At 43.0% G+C, this 20246-nt stretch overlaps 1 protein-coding gene across 3 annotated transcripts in view; it reads right to left on the minus strand.

Annotated features, from left to right (window-relative positions):
• Positions 1–18201, minus strand: part of ATP2B1 (ATPase plasma membrane Ca2+ transporting 1) — a 131159-nt gene extending 112958 nt beyond the window's left edge. For all 3 annotated transcript variants that reach the window (XM_049783720.1, XM_049783722.1, XM_049783721.1), the window contains exon 1: positions 18094–18201. The gene's annotated coding sequence lies outside the window, so the exon portion shown is untranslated. The remainder of the gene's footprint in view (positions 1–18093) is intronic.
• Positions 18202–20246: the final 2045 nt, after the last annotated feature.

A 20246-nucleotide genomic window follows, 5' to 3' on the forward strand; every position in this document is an offset into this window, starting at 1 on the left:
CCATGGCTTTTCTATGTTTAGGGACCACACCCAGCAGGGCACAGAACTGACTCGTGACTCTGTGCTCATGGATCACTCTTGTTGCAGTTCAGGGCACTGTTATCTGGTGCTGGGGATCAAACCCAGGTCAGCTGAATGCAAGGCCAATTTTATTTTTATTTTGACCATATTGGCTTACATATCTTTCACAGTAAAATTTCAGGTTCATATTAACATCGAATCAGGGGGAATTCCCATCAGCAAATTTGTCCTCCCTCCACCCCCCCACCGCCCACCCCCGTTCCCATCTTGCATCCCATATCCCCCACCCTCACCCCAGGGCTGCTTGAACAAGTGGTACCCTCTGTGTCTAGCTTACTACTTAGTGATCGGACATCTGTTTGGTCCTGGTACTCTCCTCTATTTGAGAGGTGGAACTAGATAGTTCGAGTTATGTGGTTCTGTTTGAAGAAAATAAAGGCAATAAAATAGGGTAAAAATCACATAAACCGAAAATGGGTGGAGTCCTTCTAGAGCAGGGGTCTCAAACTCGCGGCCCGCGGGCAGTTTGCAGCCCTCCATACATTTTGTGGCCCTGGCCTAGAGGAATATTTTTTTGTTTGTTTGTTTTAGTTGTTTGGGTCACACCCCCCAATGTTCAAGGCTTACTACTGACTTTGCACTCAAGGATCACCCCAACTTTGCCTCCTGCGGCCCCCAGGTAAATTGAGTTTGAGACCCCTGTTCTAGAGGTTCTCAACCTCAGTTTAAGAAATGAAAGAAAAAAAGGAATTGAAACACCACAGCAATTCAAAAAGAAATGTCAAATAAAATATCCAGTGAGCACTACAGCAATAAAGACAAGCACCACATAATAGTCTTGATCCTGAAATAAAAACATGCCAGAGCGCATAAAGAACGAAAAAGATAAAATAAAATTGGAGACATCAACTTCAATATCTACACCAAAACATAGAAGTCAAAATAAATAAATAAATAAATAAATAGATAAATAAGAGATTATTTTGTGCTCTTTTTTTTTTTTCCTGCATAGGCACAGTAAATTAGAGAGGGAATTCCCTTGGGCAAGGCCAAATTTTTTACCAGCTATACTATTTCTCCTTCCTAACTATTATTTTTGTCATTGTTGTTGTGTTTTTTGGGCACACAAAGTGATGCTCTGGTGTTATTCCTTGCTTTGCTCTCAGAAATTATGCCTTGCAGTGCTCAGGGGACTTCATGGGTTGCAGGGAATTGAACCCAGGTTTACTGCATGGAAGGCAAACACTCTACTTACTGTAACATTGCCCCAGTTCCACAAGCTATTGTTTATTTGATCAAACTGTGACTAACAGGTTTTGTGAATTACTATTTAAAAAAGAAAATCTCATGGTCAAGTTTCAATTCTTTCTTACTTGTGCTCCTTTCCAATCAGCTTTTTCATCCCTACAAATTTCCTTTGCATTATCCTGGTAAAGTAATTCTCAGAACGTTATAGAAATTTTATTTAAAATATTAGTAAACACACAAAGGAAACAACTCAAGAAAAGTGAAGTAAGGCGCTGCGTTTTGAGGGACAGACTTCTTGGCTTCTCAGATGATTTTTTTTGCCAAGTTCCTGATTCTCCATTTGTTTGAACTAATTCCGGAAGCTAAAAATGTAGTAGCCTTCAGGGGAGGAGAGACATTACTCCACACCTCTTCCTCACTGTCAAGAACATGCTACAGTGATTTTATCCTCTTACCTCTATACTTTTCCTAAGTACTTAAGATGAAGTTCTCCTGCATAGCCTATTCAAATTCTTACATATGGATCTATATTTACTTCATCTATAAAAATGTTCTGTTCAATCAACTACATCATTTCTTTGTCTCCTTCCCCTCTCACTCCCCATTTCTGCAGCTGCCATCTGCACCCCACTGCAACCTACTGATGATTTCAAACCCTTGGTCTCAGAGGATGCGGTTTAGTCACGGGATTTCTGTCCTGCATGTGTGTGGGATGCTCATTTCTGCCTCCAGGCACTACCTCACATCACCATGGACATAGGTGTATGATTTCCCCAGCACCACAAAATAACAATCCAATCTCTGTCTATCTGCAACTTCTGTGTCTTGATTCCAAAACAAACAAAATAAAAATGGGGCTGTAGTGATAGTACAGCAGGGAAGGCACTTGTCTTGCATACAGCCAACCTAGATTGATCCTCAATCCTACCTGGTCCTCCAAGTACCATGAGGTGTGACCCCAAAACCAAAAATTTATTTTCTTCTTAATTTCCTGAGGCATCAGTCTTCCAAGGAGCCCTGATATATTACTGTAGAAGATTATGGTCAAACACTCTCCTCCAAAACTTGAGTTTTTCCTCCTTTTAGGACCATGACTTTTAACAGTGCAGTGCAATCTCTGATGGGGAAACCAATTAAATGGGGTTACATCAATAAACAGAGAGAAGGGGCATGTTCAAACTGATACAGCCTGCTCTTGACTGTGATCATGATGTGCAAATACAAGCAGAACTAGGCACAACAGGAAGGAAGGAAGGAAGGAAGGAAGGAAGGAAGGAAGGAAGGAAGGAAGGAAGGAAGGAAGGAAGGAAGGAAGGAAGGGAGGGAGGGAGGGAGGGAGGGAGGGAGGGAGGGAGGGAGGGAGGGAAGGGAGGGAGGGAGGGAGGGAGGGAAGGGAGGGAGGGAGGGAAGAGAACTGTGAGCTAGAGATAACTACCTAATTCTAAGAATAGGATGCAAAGGTGGCAAAATTAATGAAGTTGAAGGTCTGACAGCCAGGCCACAAGGGCCACAACACTGTTGTCCTTCATTACACAAGAATAACTGCAAATAGAGTCCCATTCTGGTCAGGAGGTGACAACTGGCAGTAGGCACACATTTAAGAGGGGTTCTTTGGGATCCACAAGGTCCCAAATTCTGCACATGGAGAACAAGAAGGTAGCCTGACGCTGTCTCTTAGCACATGACAATCTGACTACTTGCTACAATCATCACTGACATTTCTGAAGGAACATTTTACTCAAAAACTTAAAATTTCCATTTCAAGCCTGAAAACAAAACAAAAAAAAAATCTCTGTGAAACTTCTGTTTCAATACAATCACAATATTCACTTTTCTGAGATTAACTCACCATGTACTTACAATCTAGACGTGAGGGGCTGGAGGGAGAATTCATGGCTCTGCACATGGCTAAACACTAGTTTTGTCTCCCGCATCCCACATAGTTTCCCCAAAGCACCATAAGGGGATAACTCCTGAGCTCAGAGATAGCAGTAACCCCTGAACAATGCCTGGTGTGACCTCAGAAGTACAAAAACAGGAAAAAAAAATAAAAGTAAATGTCAAAGTTCTGTAATTTTTTTTTTCTTGGTTTTTGGGTCACACCCAGCAGTGCTCAGGGGCTACTCCTGGCTCTACACTCAAAGTTCTGTAATTTTTCTCTTTCATTTCAAAGGAGAATAATTGGTAAAAAAAAAAAAAAAAAATCTAGAAAATCTGCTAATCTCTTCATTGGCATTATTAAAATAAAAATAGCAACCATTATTATGAGTTGTTTTGTATTCTGTTATACTTCTAAAAGTTTATCCTACCCATAAAAAGGTGGGATAATGGGCCCAAAGAGATAGCACAGTGGCGTTTGCCTTCCAAGCAGCCGATCCAGGACCTAAGGTGGTTGGTTCGAATCCCGGTGTCCCATATGGTCCCCCATGCCTGCCAGGAGCTATTTCTGAGCAGACAGCTAGGAATAACCCCTGAGCATCGCCGGGTGTGGCCCAAAAACCAAAAAACAAACAAAAAGGTGAGATAATATAGGATTATACTACAAAGAACTTCATTTCTATAGATAGTTCCAGAAAATATTTCCTATCTTTCAGTGTCAATTAGAGCTGAAATTAAAAGAAATAGTGCCTGTGATAAATAATCACAAGAATATTACAGTATCAGAAGAAAGAAAAAAAAATAAGCACTTTACCAGGGTAAAATGTCAGTGGATTCAAGTTCAAAGCCTAACACAAGATTTGATGATTCAACATTCATGAAGAGTAATGCACAGGTAGGATGTTTGCCTTGCAGGGGGCTGACACCAATTCAATACCTAGCATCCCATATGGTCCTCCAAACCTGCCAGTAGTGAGTCCTGAGCGAAGTACCAGGAGAAATACCTGAGTGCTGCTGGGTGTGGCCCCGAAACAATAACAAAAACAAACAAACAAAAAGAGTCATAAAGAACCTAGTAGATATAAGGGCACTATGCCAGAGATGAACAATACGTTTCTCCAAACTGATATATTTCTCAGTTATTTTTTCTCAAATAATGTTTAAGTGCTAAGGGTAAATAGAAAAAGTTTAAAAAAAAAAATCTAGTACATGGCAAAAACAAAAATAAAGAAGTAAAAATGCCTTCCCAGGGCCGGAGGCACAACGGTAGGGCACTTTCCTTGTATGCAGCCAACCCAGGATGGACCCGGGTTCAATTCCCAGCATCACATATGGTCTACTGAGCCTGGCAGGAGCGATTTCTGAGTGCAGAGCCAGGAGCAACTCCTTGTATGCAGCCAACCCAGGATGGACCCGGGTTCAATTCCCAGCATCACATATGGTCTACTGAGCCTGCCAGGAGCGATTTCTGAGTGCAGAGCTAGTAGCACTGCTGGGTGTGCCCCCCCTCCAAAAAAAAACCTAAAAATGCCTTCCCAGGAGTCAGAGAAAAGACAGCAGTAAAGATCTTTGCCTTGCAGGTGGCCAACCCTACTTGGGTTCAATCCCCAGCACTTCTTATGGTTTCCTCAGTCAACCAGGAATAATTTCGGGGGTAAGTGTGACTTTCCTGACTTGTAGAAAAAAAAAGACTAAAAGAAAAGTTTAATCAAGAGAGAAAAAACTACCACAATCTTTTAATTACTTCTCAGCAATTAAAAAGCAAATATCATAAATATAAGAAGACCCTCAATGGAGAATTATTTAACAGTAGTAAAACTCAAAATCAGTATTCCAAGGTAAGTCAGGGGATACGATATTATACCCACTAAAATGATATTAATGATATGCGAAAACGAGTGTTTATGATACAATTATCGCTATATTATCTCAAGCAATTTATTATGTACAAGAAGACTTATAACAAGTCAAAATATAGCTATGTCCAAGTTAGAATTATGACTTTATTTTTTAACTAGCCTGCATTTCCCAAACAATATATAATCAGTACTGCTATAAGGTTATAAAATTGACTGTACTGTAGATTTCTATTTGAAACCATTAATAACCCTCTTCATCATTTCCAGTATACTACCTTGTCCACATATTCCATGGAAACCAGTTAAGATGAATAAATTGCTTAGAACAGTACTTATTAAGTAAAAAGTTTTCACTTTAATAATTATTCTATCTGGCAAAAGAACATTAGTTGGTTTTTTTCCCCTTCTATATCTAACCTCTCTTAAGAGAAGGTTGCTAATGTCCTCTGAGATTGTACTTCTTTTAAAAAAAAAAAAAGGAGAAATTCAGTTAAATATCAAGGTCCTCAAAGGAAAATAAATGAAGGTTGCAGAATCTTAAAATAGGGCAGATTCTTAAGACACATTTGTAGAAATATATTTCTTAACGTTAACTGATTAGTCTCTTTCAAGTTAGTATTTTAAATAGCTCTTAACACTAAATAATATACCTGCATCCAGATGAAAAATGGAGAAATCACATACCAGATTCTTAGGGAGAAATTCTTACTGTGTTACATTAATACGCATCTTGTACATGGTAATAACTCTAAGATCTATTTGGGGGCAGTGTGTATGTATGTATATATATATATACATATATATATACACATACATATATAACATATCTATAAAACCTAAGTTTTTTAGGTTTTATAAAACCTAAAATATTTCCTTCCCAAAGTAGAGACTATTGGGAAAGAAATATTTTACAGGGTTTTATGAGCTTCCTGCAATGTGTGCTGAATAGGTGATAAGGGAAGGAAAACTGTTCTATATAATAAAGCAATGAGACATCTGAATCTGCCAAGTAGGAAAAAGTAGGAAGAAAGGGAGAAATGAAATCTAACATTCTTGTTCCAACTGTCTTTTTTTCAGGCAAGGCCACGTTCCTTTCGTAAAACCTAATGCTTTTACCCCCAAGGAATTCTGAGCATTCCATCTACCGCTGCACCAGACAGCAGAGGGAAAGGAACTTAAAAAAGATCAAGTGCCAGTTTAATTTCTCCTGAGAAATGGGACTGCAATATGCTTGTGGTAAGAATTTATCACAAGGCATGATTTCTCTAAACTTCATCTAACTGACCAGATGGAAGATAGGAAATCTTTTGTTTAATTTTATTATATTAATGTAACTCTGAGACAGCCACATCATCCTTGCTTTCTATATTTATTTTTATTATATAGTGTATCTAGTTGGGACTTGGGGGACCAAATCAGAGTCAGCCACATGCAAGGCAAATGCCCTGTCCACAGTACTATGTCTTTGGTCCATCTTAGCTTTTACTTTTTTGGTTTTGTGTTACACTTGACTGTGCTCAGGGATCACTCCTGGTCATGCTCAGGGGACCATATGGGATGCAAGAGTTTGAAACTGAGTTGCTCATGTAAAAGACAAATGCCTACCTGCTATACTATTTCTCCGGCTCCCATCCCTACTTTTAATGGGTAAGAAGGATTTCACAGGTATAGCAGAATACAAAGCAGCAGCCCACAGAAATTGTTATATTTATCTTAAAATTAAATGAACAGATCAGATTTTTCTTTACAGGTTATTTTCTCTTTTAACTGACATGCAATGTAGTCAGTAACCGACAATCATTTGTAACTGATACATCTAGGGGCTAGAGAGAAAGTAAAGCAGATAAGGCACTTACCTTGCACGAGCCTAACCTGGGTTTAATCCCAGCACCTCATATAGTCCCCCAAACCAGGCCAGGAGAGATCCCTGAATACCAGGAGTAAGGTCTGAGTATAACTAGGTGTGATCCAAAAATCCCAAAACTAAATAAATTTCTTTTTTCCACATAAAACGTTTAAGCATATGCTGAGTAAATCCCCTCCAAAATTGGGTAATCCAGTTTAATTTTATTCCATATATATTTATTCTTTTTTGAACAAAGGCTAAAAAATGCTCAAAAATCTCTTAAATTTTTTTTTTTAGAATATCAGAAATTACATAGGCATCAGAAATCTACACCCTGGGGCCAGAGATATAGTACAATGGTAGGGTGCTTGCCTTGCATGTAGAAGGACCGTGGTTCGAATCCTGGCATCCCTTATGGTCCCCTGAGTTTGCCAGGAGCTATTTCTGAGCGTAGAGCCAGGAGTAACCCCTAAGTGCTGCTGGGTGTGACCTCCAAAACAAAAAACAAACAAACAAACAAAAGAAATCTATACTCATACTCTTCCCCAGCCACCTAAACAGTTCCTTTCACTTTAGTCTCTATTTCTACAAATAATACTTCGGTGTTCTAATTTACTTTCCCAGTTTTAGGTATCACATATATTTTTAAAATCACATCTTCAGTCACATACCAATGCAAATGGTTTCTCACAGTACTTTTAGGCAGAGCTTATAAAGAACCTACAAATCAATAGTAAGACAAACAACCCAATTAAAAATGTATCAGATTAGGACGGGGGTGGTGGTGGTGGGAGTTTAGGAATGTGTGATGTATGATTCCTTGTATGTAAAATTCTAGAAAATTTAAATTAACTTTATCATGACAAAATGAAGGAGATGAGGGAAAGTGAGAAAGATTAATAAAAAAGAGATAAGGAGGAGGCTTGAAACAGTTTGGGTTTGATCTCTAGCAAGCATGGCTCACTCCCAAACATCTCCATATGTGGCTGCTCCAAGTGCCCCAGGCCCAAGTGTCTTAACAATAAAATTGCCTGACACCCATGTTTGTGCCCCTTTAAATTTGACCACAGTTAAGTGGTCAAAACTTACATGTCCCACATCACAACTCAGGGTTTTTTTGTCTGAAAACGGTGAGGAAAGAATAAAACAGAAATAACATAAACAGAAGTTCTTGGCCTACCTGTGGCAATGCCTAGTTATGGAACAGTGTGAGGTGATGCACCTTAGACCTTTGCAATGACCCACTGTCCCAAGACACCCCAGCAATAGATCATAAATAGCAATAGAACACAAATTATTCTTTCTGTGATCCTGGAAACAGGTTTATACTAACTAGCAATTTATGAGAAACGTTAGACCCTGAACTTTTAATTCTTAAAAAATTATTTTATTCCTAATAGTATTCCTTGGCTAAGTAGTCACTAAATACTGTCTTTTTAAACTTTAAGTCACAGATATGCTTCAAATTTCACCATATTATATCTTGTTATGTTTGAAAGCTTACAGGACCAAACATGCATAGCTTAAGAACATCAATCCTAATGTCAAGAGCCAAAGGAAAAGCAAAACTGGTCACTTGAAGACATGAAAATTTAGCTGTTATGATGACTAGTTCCAAAACAAATAAAATATGTAGTATATAATTTAATTACTACAATAAAACTATGGAATGAAACAGACTTCCTCTATCAAGAAACCCAAGTTCTATACTTTCTAAATAACATTCACTGAATTGTAATCAATCACCCTCCAACAGGAACTGGGGCTTAGAAGACCCCTACAGTACATACTACTGGTGATATCGGGGTTCAATCCGGATTAGAGGACCTGAGCATCAGCATGATATTAATACACTTGGCCGATGGGCATGGCACTGCTGGGTATGGCACAACCAGTGTCAACATGGAAGGTGAAAACACCCAAGAAATGATCCAATAAAAAGTCCTCAATTTTAACTGCTTCACCTTAACACAAGTAACAGAATACTGAAATCCTCTCAATCAGTGTGCCCCCAATTACTGAACATTTGCTGAATACAAACAATGCCATATATATTCCTAAGAACCCATTGCAACGCCTCTAATTATCTTATTAATCTTATCTCTAATTACTAAGAGAGAAAGGAAGTGCAGTATTTATTTAGAAGGCCTTTGGGGGAAGTTTATAACTATACTCGAAAACAAGACAAACAGGCTAAGAAAATTGATGATCAATGACTAGAAAAAATAAGACAAAATTACAAAAAGACAGAAACAGTCATAAATACACAAGAACACCATACATGAATTCACAATAAAGAAACTGGAAAGGGTGTAGAAAGGGATTGATGGAAATGTTGAGTGCTAGTGGGGAGATAGTAGTGCTACCCCTGTGGTTCCCTGCTCTCTATTCCAGCTCCTGACTCACAATGGATTGCGTGTAAAGCGCACCCCTGGACGTGTGTGAAGCAATGACCCTCCTTAGGGAAAGGTTAACAGAAAAATCAACAATTAAGAACCTCCATTCTAAAAGGATTCTGTGAAATAGGGGAGCAAAATTCCAAACAATTAGGCAGATTCAGCTCCTAATAGCATTGCCCAGGCATGGGACAATTGCCAATATTGGGTTTTGTTTTGTCCTCTTTACAAAAAAACTGTTAGTACTTCTTCTGACCAAATGCCCTCATTTCTAAATCAAGCTACATAAAATACTGAGTTGACAAATGATAGATAGGTAAATAGAGTTGGAAATCCAGCTGCATAAAGGAAAAAAATGAGGAACTACCAAAAGGTTTAGTGCATAACAGCAAGCAATTTAAAAAAAAATTATTGTACCATATAAAAGAATCAAGCAGCAGATATGAATACGAGTAAAGACAAAGTGAGCTAACTCCCAAATTCAAAGAACAATAAATCCATACTATTGACCATAAAGTAATTTATTTAAAACAAAAATCTTTTAAATAGTAAAATCCTTTTAAATATTTACTTTTCAGGAGGAAAACACACACACAAAACAAAAAACAACTCCCAAATTTACCAGAGGTTTACAGAAGTCAGATCACCTAAGGGTTAGGCAGTAAAATATATCAGATTTCACAGTGTAAGCAAGTACTAGTCCATTCAAAACCATCTTACTCACCCCCTGCAAGCTAGGGGACAGAGGAAAATGGTGTGGTAAATTATTATTAGAAACATTTAAAAAAAAATAGGGGCTGGAGAAAGTACAGCAGGTAAGGCACCTGCCTTGCACAACAGTCAACTTAGTTTCAATCCTCTGCATCCCATATGGTCCCTGGAATACTGCCAGGAGTGATTCCTGAGTGCAGAGCCAGAACAAACATCTGAGCACCACCAGGTGTGGTTCAAACAACTCCGTCCACCCCTGCCAAAAAAAAAAAAAGAAATACCAAAATATATTCTTACCGTAGGAGCAACAAGGACTTTACCCATAATTTATCTGGGACTAAAAGAAATCAGTATTTGTATATATTTCCACAATCACTGGTAATTATGATCCATGATTCCTAATATATCCCAGAGTACTGTCAATAAGTTTAAGTTTTTGGAACAAACAACAAAAATATATTCAGCACAGTCTTGAAATGAAACTGCTTGAGATGAGTTTTATTTTAAAACATAATACATATGCAGACTATTTGCTGTATTATTATAAATAAAACAAATAAGAAATTTTAAAACCAACTTAAATAGGAAAAAATTCATGTGGAGTTATAGTATAAATTATTAGTCATATCATTATGACAGATTTTTGATACTAATTTATTTTCTGAAAAAAGTCAGTTGTAAACTGAAACTGGTTTATACACCTATATGTTATTTAGCTTAAACGAATATTAGTATTACTTTTAATCCCCAATATTACTTTCCTAATAATTAGACTAAAGTAAAACTACACCGTACTGTACTGACACAGTATGGATTATTTGATAAAATGAAGCCCCATGTTTCAGTTATTTGGAAACAGTAGACAATGAGGCATGATAGTTGATAGTGTTTAATAAGCACTTTAAAAAAATAATCACAGATGGCTATTTGGAAAGATAGTGCAGACACAGATAACAAGAATGTTTCTCGTTTTTCCATTTTACAACTGTCCACCAAAGTCCACAAATCAAACTTGGCTAGTCATGAAAACAGAAAACAGTTACTCTGTTCAAAGTCAATATAAATCTATGATATACTTCTAACCTATGAAGGCATTTCTACGACATGCCTTTAACTTGATGATGAATTCAGCATTTTCAAAATGCAGATGACTGAGCTCCATCCTAAACATACTGAACAGGAACCCCAGGGGCAATTCCTGGTGATCTGCATGTCCAACATCCCAGGTAACCCTCATATGCCTTTATAAAGGGGAACCATTATTTTCCTTGTGAAATTAAGAGGGTTTGATTTCAAGAGTTAAAATCTTCATTTAGGACTTTCTCAAACTAAATTTCATTACATAGTAAATTAGTATTTCAAAATTCTTTACTAAGTAATATTACAGCAAAGGATCTGGAGAGAGCCTGGTATATAAAGTGCTAACTGTACAGATGACAGGCCCTGGTTTGATCCTTAGCACTGCATACGTTCACCTGGGCAAACTCCAGGAGTAAGCCGTGAGCATTCCTGGATGCTCCCCAGATCTCTCCAGAAAAGAAAAAAAAAAAGGCATAGAAATGAGTTAAAGCAAGGGTCGGAGAGAGAGCACAGTGGTAGAGCATTTGCCTTGCATGCAGCTGATCCAAGATGAACAGTCATTTGGTTTCCCATGACTGCCAGGAGTGATTTCTGAACGCAGAGCCAGGAGTAACTCCTGAGCGCCGTCGAGTGTAACCCAAAAAGAACAACAACAACAACAACAACAACAAAAAAGGAAAAACTAAAGCAATTAAAAGAAAATTTTTATCAATTTATACTTAGAACACTTAACCATCCTAGAGATCAATAAGGTTTTCAAAACAAATTTCTTTTGGGATTGGCTTATCACTAGCCATGCTCAAGAGCCTTGTGGTGTCTGGGATGAAATGTAGGCTTCCCACATACAAGGAGAGCTCCAATGCTCTAAACTATTCCAAAAATACAAATTTGGGGCCAGAGCAATTCTACAGTGGGGGAGGGTATTTGCCTTACATGTGGCTGACCTGGGTTAGATCCCCATCATCCTTATATGGTCCCCTGAGCCTGACAGGAGTAATTTCTGAGTGCAGAGTCAGAAGTAACTGGAGTGCTGCCTGGTGTGGCCCCAAAACAAAAAGTCCAAATTCACCTAGCTTGTCTTTTAGGGAGCTCTAAAAGATTTACATTAGGCTAGAACTATTTACGTGAACTCAGTATAAGCAATGATTAAAGATAAGGCTAAACCCAAACAAATGTTAACATTATAGTTATATTTACTCATCAGAAATTGATTTTTTATAAATGTATATTACTTTCATAACATGCATAATGGAAAGGGTAATAATGCCAAAGTTAGATCCGGCTAACCTGAGCGCCAGTGATATATATGACCACCGAACGTAGATCCGACATTACCACCCTTACTCTGGACGACATAAGCCCCATATTACCCCTTTTCAGGAAAAGAATTAGCATCCCCAAGCAAAGAGAGCAAGTCCCCAAACTATGCCATAGGCTAGTTTTTTCCTTGTCCTCACCCCCAATCCTGCCAACACCCCATAGGGGGCAGTATCTTCCACTTTGGAGAACACTGGCTTAAGACAGCTAATTTTGCCTACTTGGGGGAAATTTGTAGCTGCCTACTCATCCATCTCATGATGTTATTCTTTTGAGAATCAAGAGTGGGTGGGGGGGTAAATAAATAATCCTGAAATAAGGGTAAGCACTTTACAAATCAAAGGATTTATTACAGAGTCAAACTTAAGGCATACCATCCCTTAATGCCTGTTGTAAAATACTTATAAAAACTCATGAGGAACAAAATTAACTGTCCTTTCAAATTCAAATGGATAGGAGGCACTATGGTGCCTTTCTGTAAACTGTAAATATCAAGTCTAAAAACCAACCAGTCCTGTTACCAACACTATGACTCTTTTTGCAACATGCATTTCTTTCCTTTTATATTTTTCTATTAGAAATGAAATTAGAGGGTTGTTGAATTAAAAACTCTTCAAACGTATCAGTAAGTATAGCTTTATTATTCTTTCTCTTGTTTGAAATTGTCTTAATAAAATGAGAGAGAAAACTTACAATAAGTATATCTATATTCTTTCACTTGCTTGAAATTTTCTTAATGAGAAACAGCACAAGCACAGGAACTGAGAGAGAAAGCATGCAAGCACAAGGAGGGAGGGGGGAGAGAGACAGACAGACAGAGACAGAGAGAGGGGAGAGAGAGAGAGAGAGAGAGAGAGGGAGAGGGAGAGGGAGAGGGAGAGAGAGAGAGAGAGAAAGAGAGAGAGAGAAAGAGAGAGAGAGAGAGAGAGAGAGAGAGAGAGAGAGAGAGAGAGAGAGAGAGAGAGAGAGAGAGAGCAGGGATTGAACAGTATTTGCCTCAGAAGTAGATGGTCATACTCCAGTCACCACATCTGGGCCCTGGAGCACCACCAGGAGTGATCCTTGAGCACATAGGCAGGAAAAAGTTCTGAGCACAGATGGCTGTGAACCCCAAACCACAAAACAAATATAAAATCAAAGTTCTTTCTTTTTGAAGATGATTTCATAACTATTGTACCACTCTCCCTCCTTTCTTATTACCTCACAGTCAATGATGCATCATGACACAAGCCATCTACAAAAAAATAATTATCCCAGGCGCCAGAGAGATAGCACAGCAGTAGGGTATTTGCCTTACACGCAGCTAACCCAAGACAGACAGTGGTTAGATTCCTGAATTCCCGGCATCCCATATGGTCTCCTGAGTCTGCCAGGAGTGATTTCTGAGTGCAGAGCCACTGAGCACTGCTGGTGTGACCCCCCCAAAAAAGAAAAAAGAAAATTGCAGTGAAATACTCTTCTCACTCAAGCTGCTTATTTTTACTTAATAGTGCTGCCTGCGCTTTCCTCCTGATTGATCATTCCTGCCAAGATTGTAGAACTAAGGGCCGAAGAGATGATACAGTGGGTAGGGTGCTAGCCTTGCATGTCGCCATCCTGGTTTGATCGCTGGTACCCCATAAGATTCCCCAAGTCCCATCAGGGGTAATCTCTAAGCACAAAGCCAAGAGTATGGCAAGAGAAGTGCTGAGTATAAAGCCCTCTGTCCCAAATAAAATAAATGTATAGAATTAAAAAGTGAAAAGGCTCTATTTCAACTGTATGTACTCTACCCAGTTATAATGGTCATTAAAAATCTGTTGACCTACGCAACTCAGATCACATGGGAAGAGCCTGTTTCATCCAACTGAATTTAAATGTGTTAGACAAAGGTAAATCTAAGCTTAACCCTCAAATCAAGAATCTTATCCAAGCATACATAACAATGTATACTCAATCTAATGGCGCAAATAATGTCCTTTAAACCAGGGTCATATTCCAAAGATTGAAAGAACACGAAGTGCCTTTCTTTCATCGCCAGCAGATTCTTTAATTTTAACTTAATAAAACATAACCTAGAATTCAGCCACTTAGGCTTTAGAGAAGTCTATGGAGAAATCGCAAGTGCTGAATTAAAACTTATGTGCAAATAGTTAACATCTTGTGGTTTGCAATTACAACTATTGGGTAATAACTATGCAATAATTTATTAGAATGCTAAATCTTTATGAAGGTTATATTTGCAGTCATAGCAATAAAAAACATTGTGTATAAGGAGATATGGAAGAGGAGGGAAACGTTAGTAGAGAAGGAAATCTTAACTTAATTCAGTGATCACTATAGTAATTGTTTTCTAAGAATTAAAAATTCCACCTATTTTCCTGTGAGGTGCAGTTAAGAATAGCCATTTAAGAAACAATTTTTTCCAGCATGTCTTTACTAACTCTGAGTTTTAAATACTGATGCTGAGGCCGGATAGTAGAGCTTAGGATCTGTCTAGCGCGGTATATAGCTAACCAGGGTTGGATTCCAGGCATCCCATATATGGGTCCCCCAGATCTGTCAGGAGCAATCCCTGAGCACAGAGCCAGGAATTAGCACTGGGCACTGCCACCTATGGCACAAAGGCCAAAATAAGAACAAAAGATAAGTACTGTAATCTCTTATTACTATTATTTAAAAACAAGTTCTCATAGTGATTGCAGTAAAGCCTAAAGGTTGTTTGATGACTGAGAAAACTATTAAGCCCTATTCAAGCAAAGTCAATCACTTTATAGATTATGCATGTATCTGAGAATATTCATTATCTGAGAATCTGTTAATAGCACAGAAACTAGACAAAAATGTCAACTTCAACAAGCTGGTAGTTTGCCCTTATCTGGGGCAATAATTAGTTTTAAGGATCTACAAATGAAGTTATTTGATTTCTCCAATAGATTCAAACTTTTATCAGAATCAAAAGTCAAAATTGGGTTTTCTCACCACAGCTCCGAGCTTCAAGTTAAAAGACAAATTCCCTATACAAATGCAGAAAAAAAATCCCTGTTCAAAAAGAGTGAGCAATTAGAGAACACAGAAGTGAAATCCGTTTCATCATACATTTAAATGCAGGTGCCTGTCATGACAGATGTTAAAAAAAAAATCAAAAAAGGCGTACTCTAAATTTTCACCATGTTAATAAAAGTGGAGTCGCCAAAATTTCAAATTAAAGGTGGCGCTCTGTCCTCAACTCACCCGCTTGTGACTCACTTTTGCAGACTTATATGGTAGGAAATAACAGTTACTTTTCAAAGATCTTTGCAGTTACACACCCAAGCCCCAAATCAGGACCAAAATCCACACTTAATTACAGCAATTTAACTGTCTCCTCCAGAGCAAGGTAGGAAGGAAAAAAAAAAAAGTCCCTTTGGAAAAAAAAATCATGGCTAAATGCGCCCACTGGATTTATGTGCGGTCTCCAAAGGGGCCCTTGAAGGAAGAGGTTTCTATTGACTTCAAGTATGAACTCATTTACACCAAAAAAAAGGGGGTGGGGGGGTTCAGGAGTTCACAGTGTGGCCCGCCAAGGAACCGCAGAAAACGAAACGCACATTTTCCTCCAATCCGTGGAATGAATGCCCTGGATCCGCCTGCGTGCCGCGGGGTGGGGGAACTGGGGTCCGGCAGAGAAGACAGGCTGGGGGGCGGATTCCACACCCTCTGCCCCAGGTCACACACCGCCAGGCCAGGCAGATAGATCCTTACGGGAGAGGAGGCTACCATCCACCCACCCACGCGCACCAGAAAGAGCCTCATTTGAAAGTCAGACGGTCCTCAGGTGGGGGAGGTTCAACCTAACAAAGGCTCCCACGTTCAAGGGCAGACTAGCCACAGCCCCGCATGGCCCTACACACAGCGAAGGCGGGAGGGGGCACAAAAAAAAAAAATGTGTGCAACTGGTTGACCAACAGGGACTCCGGCGCACTCAATGCAGAGAAGGAATGACTGAGTCCTGCTGTCAAGGTTTGCAGCCAATGTTCTCTGACCCCTGGCCAAGGTGTAAAATAAATAAATGCACAAACAAATAAATGCATAAATAAATAAATAAAATACGAAGACTGAAGAGGAGGAGGGGACAGGAGGAGGAAGGAATCATAGGAAATCTGAACACATCCCCCAGCTTCTCCCCACTTAATCCACCCTAAGCAACATCCCCCTGTCCTTCGCCGGAGGTTTTCCACACCGCACCCGGACGAGAGTACTTAGGGAGCTGCGAGCCCCGCAAAATAAAGAAAAGCAAAAGGGAAAAAGAAAAAACAAACAAACAAAACCAACACTGTTGAATGAAATGCGCTAGGCTCAGAGCTCCAGGGGTCTCCCCTACCCTCAGCTCAGCTCAGCTCCGGGTACCTCCAGCTGCCAGGAACCGAGAGGGGCGCATCATCTCTCCCTCCCCAACAGGAATGCGGACCCCACCGCTAGCTAGATAAGACGCCCACCCAAGAGAGCGAGCTTGAGAGCAAGGGAAAAGGGGGGGGAGTGCAGGATCCGCTCTCTCCTTTGCAACGAAGTCCCCCACACACCTCCATATAAAATAAAGACGGCGCGAACTTGGAAGAAACCGTGCACATCTTGGGGGGGCCGGAGGCACCGTGCAGGCCAAGGCGAAGGCGAAGGGGAAGGCGCTGCCTCAACTCCCCAGGAGGAGCCGCCGTCCGATCGGACAACGCACCAACCCGCGCGCGCGGCCCTGGAGGGGTGCGGGGGGGACTCCCCGCACCATGCCTATGAGCTACCCGCGGGGTGCCGGGTTCCAAGGATCCGAGTGGGCAGCTCCTCTTCCTCTGGGGGCCGCGCAGAGTGGGGGGCCCACGCTGCTGCCCTCAAGGTCACTACGCGCCCGCCGGGAAGGGAAGAGAAGAGAAGAGAAGGGGGCGGCAGGCAGGATGAGGCTGGAGGGCGGCGGCCAGAACGCGCCTCTGACTTCGCCAAGCCGGGGCTCCAGATCCGCCTGGACCCCGCACCCCGAAACCCCCTGCAGACCCCGCTTACCTCCAGACGGCGCCTGCTAGAGAAGCGGCTCACCTGCGGGGGCGAACCCCGTCCAACTTCCCTACCACCCCCGAGGTCGCCTCGGGGCGCCGTCGAGCAAGACCCCCGCATTTTTCTCCCCTTCCCAGCAGGTGACCTGCACACCCCCCCTAAGCGTCCCCGCCGACAGCGGGTGGCGGCCGCCACTCACCTCGCGGGCAGCAGGAACCATTTTCCAGAGAGGGAGGACCCGACATTCAAATCAATAGAATCAATCAAGCGCCGGTTCTGAGCAGGAAAGGGGGTGCAGAATGGGCTGAAGGGGTTCGGCGCGTGCCCGGGGCCGGGCTGGGCGGGGGTGCGGGGGGGACACCGAGCAGCGCACGCGGAGGTGCGGCTGCAGCGCGTTCAACTAACAGCCGGGGCTTCCCTTCGCGCTGCACCACCCGGAGGAGGAGGAGGAAGAGGAGGAGGAGGAGGACAGGAGGAGGAGGAGGACGAGGAGGACGAGGAGGCGGCGCCCGGCCCAGCCCGGCCCGGCCCGGCCGGCCCCCGAGCCCCGATCCCCCGACACACACCCCGCAGGACCCGCCTCCGCTCCACGGTCCGCACAGCCGCTGCACACACACCGGGCTGCAAATCCCGGGTCGGGCACACTGGGGTGCGTGTGCGTGTGTGTGTCGGGGCTCCTTTCTTCCCGTCCCTTCTCCGATCTGCAGGCCCCAAGGAGACGGAGGAAGCAGCTCACCCGCTCCACTCGCACTCGCGCTCCCCGCGCTCCGCACCCGCACGCTCCACGCTGGCGGCGCAGCTTGCCCCGCTGCCACCGCCGGAGCTCGCGCCGCCGCCGCCGCCGCCGCCGCCGCTGCTGCTGCCGCCTCGGCTGGGCGCGGTCACGTGACGCGGCCCGCGGGGCGCCTGGGGGCGGGCAAGCGCGCACGCGCGCGCGCTATGGGGAGCTCGAGCGAGCGCTCGCACCGGCCCCGGTGGAGCCCGAGCCACCGCGCGGCGCGGAGGGGCGTTCAAGGGGCGGGGCCCGAGGGTGCGCGCGTGTGCGCGTGCGCGCTCCCGAGCCCGACGCGGACGGGGACGGCGCGGCGCGGATGTCGCTCCTGCCCTTCCTCCCACGCTCGCCCGCGCGCGCATCCCGAGCCCCTGCGCCTCCGCCCCCGCCCCCTCGCCCGCGCCTGCCGGCCGGGAGTCCCGTTGCGGCCTGCGATTGGCCCAGAGCGCTCTGACGTACGTGTTTCCATGACGTAGACGGGCCGGGGGAGGGCGGGGGCGGGCGGGCTGTGCGCGCGCTCGTTTCTCCGTGGCGAGTGTGTGTGCGCGTGCGCGTGCGCGCGCGCTTGGGGACGGTGACTCGGGCTGTCACCGCGGCCGGCGGCTCCGCGAGGGGACCGGGCAGCTTCCCCGTCACTGTGCATGCAGGCTGCGGAGGTGACTTGTCCTTCACCTTTTTTTTTTTACCTGGCGCCCCAACATCTTTTCAGCCTACGTTCCCCCTCACCACCCCGAGCCCGGGAGTTAGTTAGGGGGCTCTAGTGCTAGCGCTCCTGGTCTGGGAGAGCAGGGTTTCGGGGGTACCCACAGTCACGGACTCCTAAAGTCCAGACCTGGCCTTTTGCTTGTTCCTAGCCGACTCAGGAAATGCCTCGCGCCCCAGCACCCCTTTATCTCCCCCCTTCACACACACACACCCCCAAAGTCCACTTCTACACTGGAAGCCCCGACACCTTGCTGCACCTCTTGCAGAACCGAGTACGCCGGTGCTGGGGATCCCCCCCCCCCCCCTCTGCAGCGCCCTTGGAATTAATGCAAGTGCTGAGGCGGTGCAGACAGGCCCTCCTGCAGCCCCTGTTGGACATTGTTGGGCGCTTGACTTTTCCTCCCGGAGCCAAACTGCCTGTTTGCTTTTCGGGGTCACTTGTAGCATCTCAGCCTTTTAGTATGTGTGTGTGTATTGGGGGGGGGGGGGAAAAGCGCGGAGACGCTGGGGGAGATTTCAGTGCCAAAAGGTATCTTGCTTTGGAAGGGTTTTTTTTTTTTTGTTTTGTTTTTTTTGTTTTTGTTTTTGTTTTTTTAGTTTATTTCTTAAGAACAATTAATTTAGTCTAATTCTGAAGGGGTATTTTTGCAAACATCGGGAGATGTTTGCAAGTGAAGCAAACCTAGTGACAGCTGCATGCTTGGAAAATGCAGTATTTTCTCATCCCTGCACACACACACACACACACACACACACACACACACACACACCTTTGGGAGGATTTAGCAAACATCAGATGTCTGCAAGTGAAGCAAACCTAGTGACAGCTGCATATTTGGAAAATGCAGTATTTCCCTATCCCTGCACACGCACGCGCGCACACACACACACACACACACACACACACACACACACACACACACACACACGAGAGTCTGCATCCTCCCCTAATCGCTCCTATTTTAATTTTAAAAATGCAGGCTTTCCTCATCCCTGCACACACACGCGCGCGCACACACACACACACACACACACACACACACACACCTCTGTATCTTCTAATCGCCTCGGTTTCAACTCACAATCCCCTTGTCACTGTTTTCAGTCTGACTTAATCAGAACCAAAATGCCAGGTTCCGCTGCATCTCATCCTTTCTTTTAATTTCTTCCCGGATGGGAAAAATTAGCATTTGTAACGTTTTCTTCAAAGCCAGGGATGAGAAGGACTTGACTGCATTTATTATCTTCATTCTAGTAGCATTTATTTTTGAATACCTTTAAAGGTGTTTGAATGCATACCGAAAAGAACATTTAAAAGCAGGAAGTTGCAAGGTAATTCAGTTGAAAAAAATTTGTAATCAGTTTGCATATCTCACCAGATCCGATTTTACAGTCCTTTCAGGCTATGTGCT

The sequence above is a fragment of the Suncus etruscus genome, chromosome 11 (genome assembly GCF_024139225.1).
Source record: "Suncus etruscus isolate mSunEtr1 chromosome 11, mSunEtr1.pri.cur, whole genome shotgun sequence".
Lineage (NCBI taxonomy): Eukaryota > Metazoa > Chordata > Mammalia > Eulipotyphla > Soricidae > Suncus > Suncus etruscus.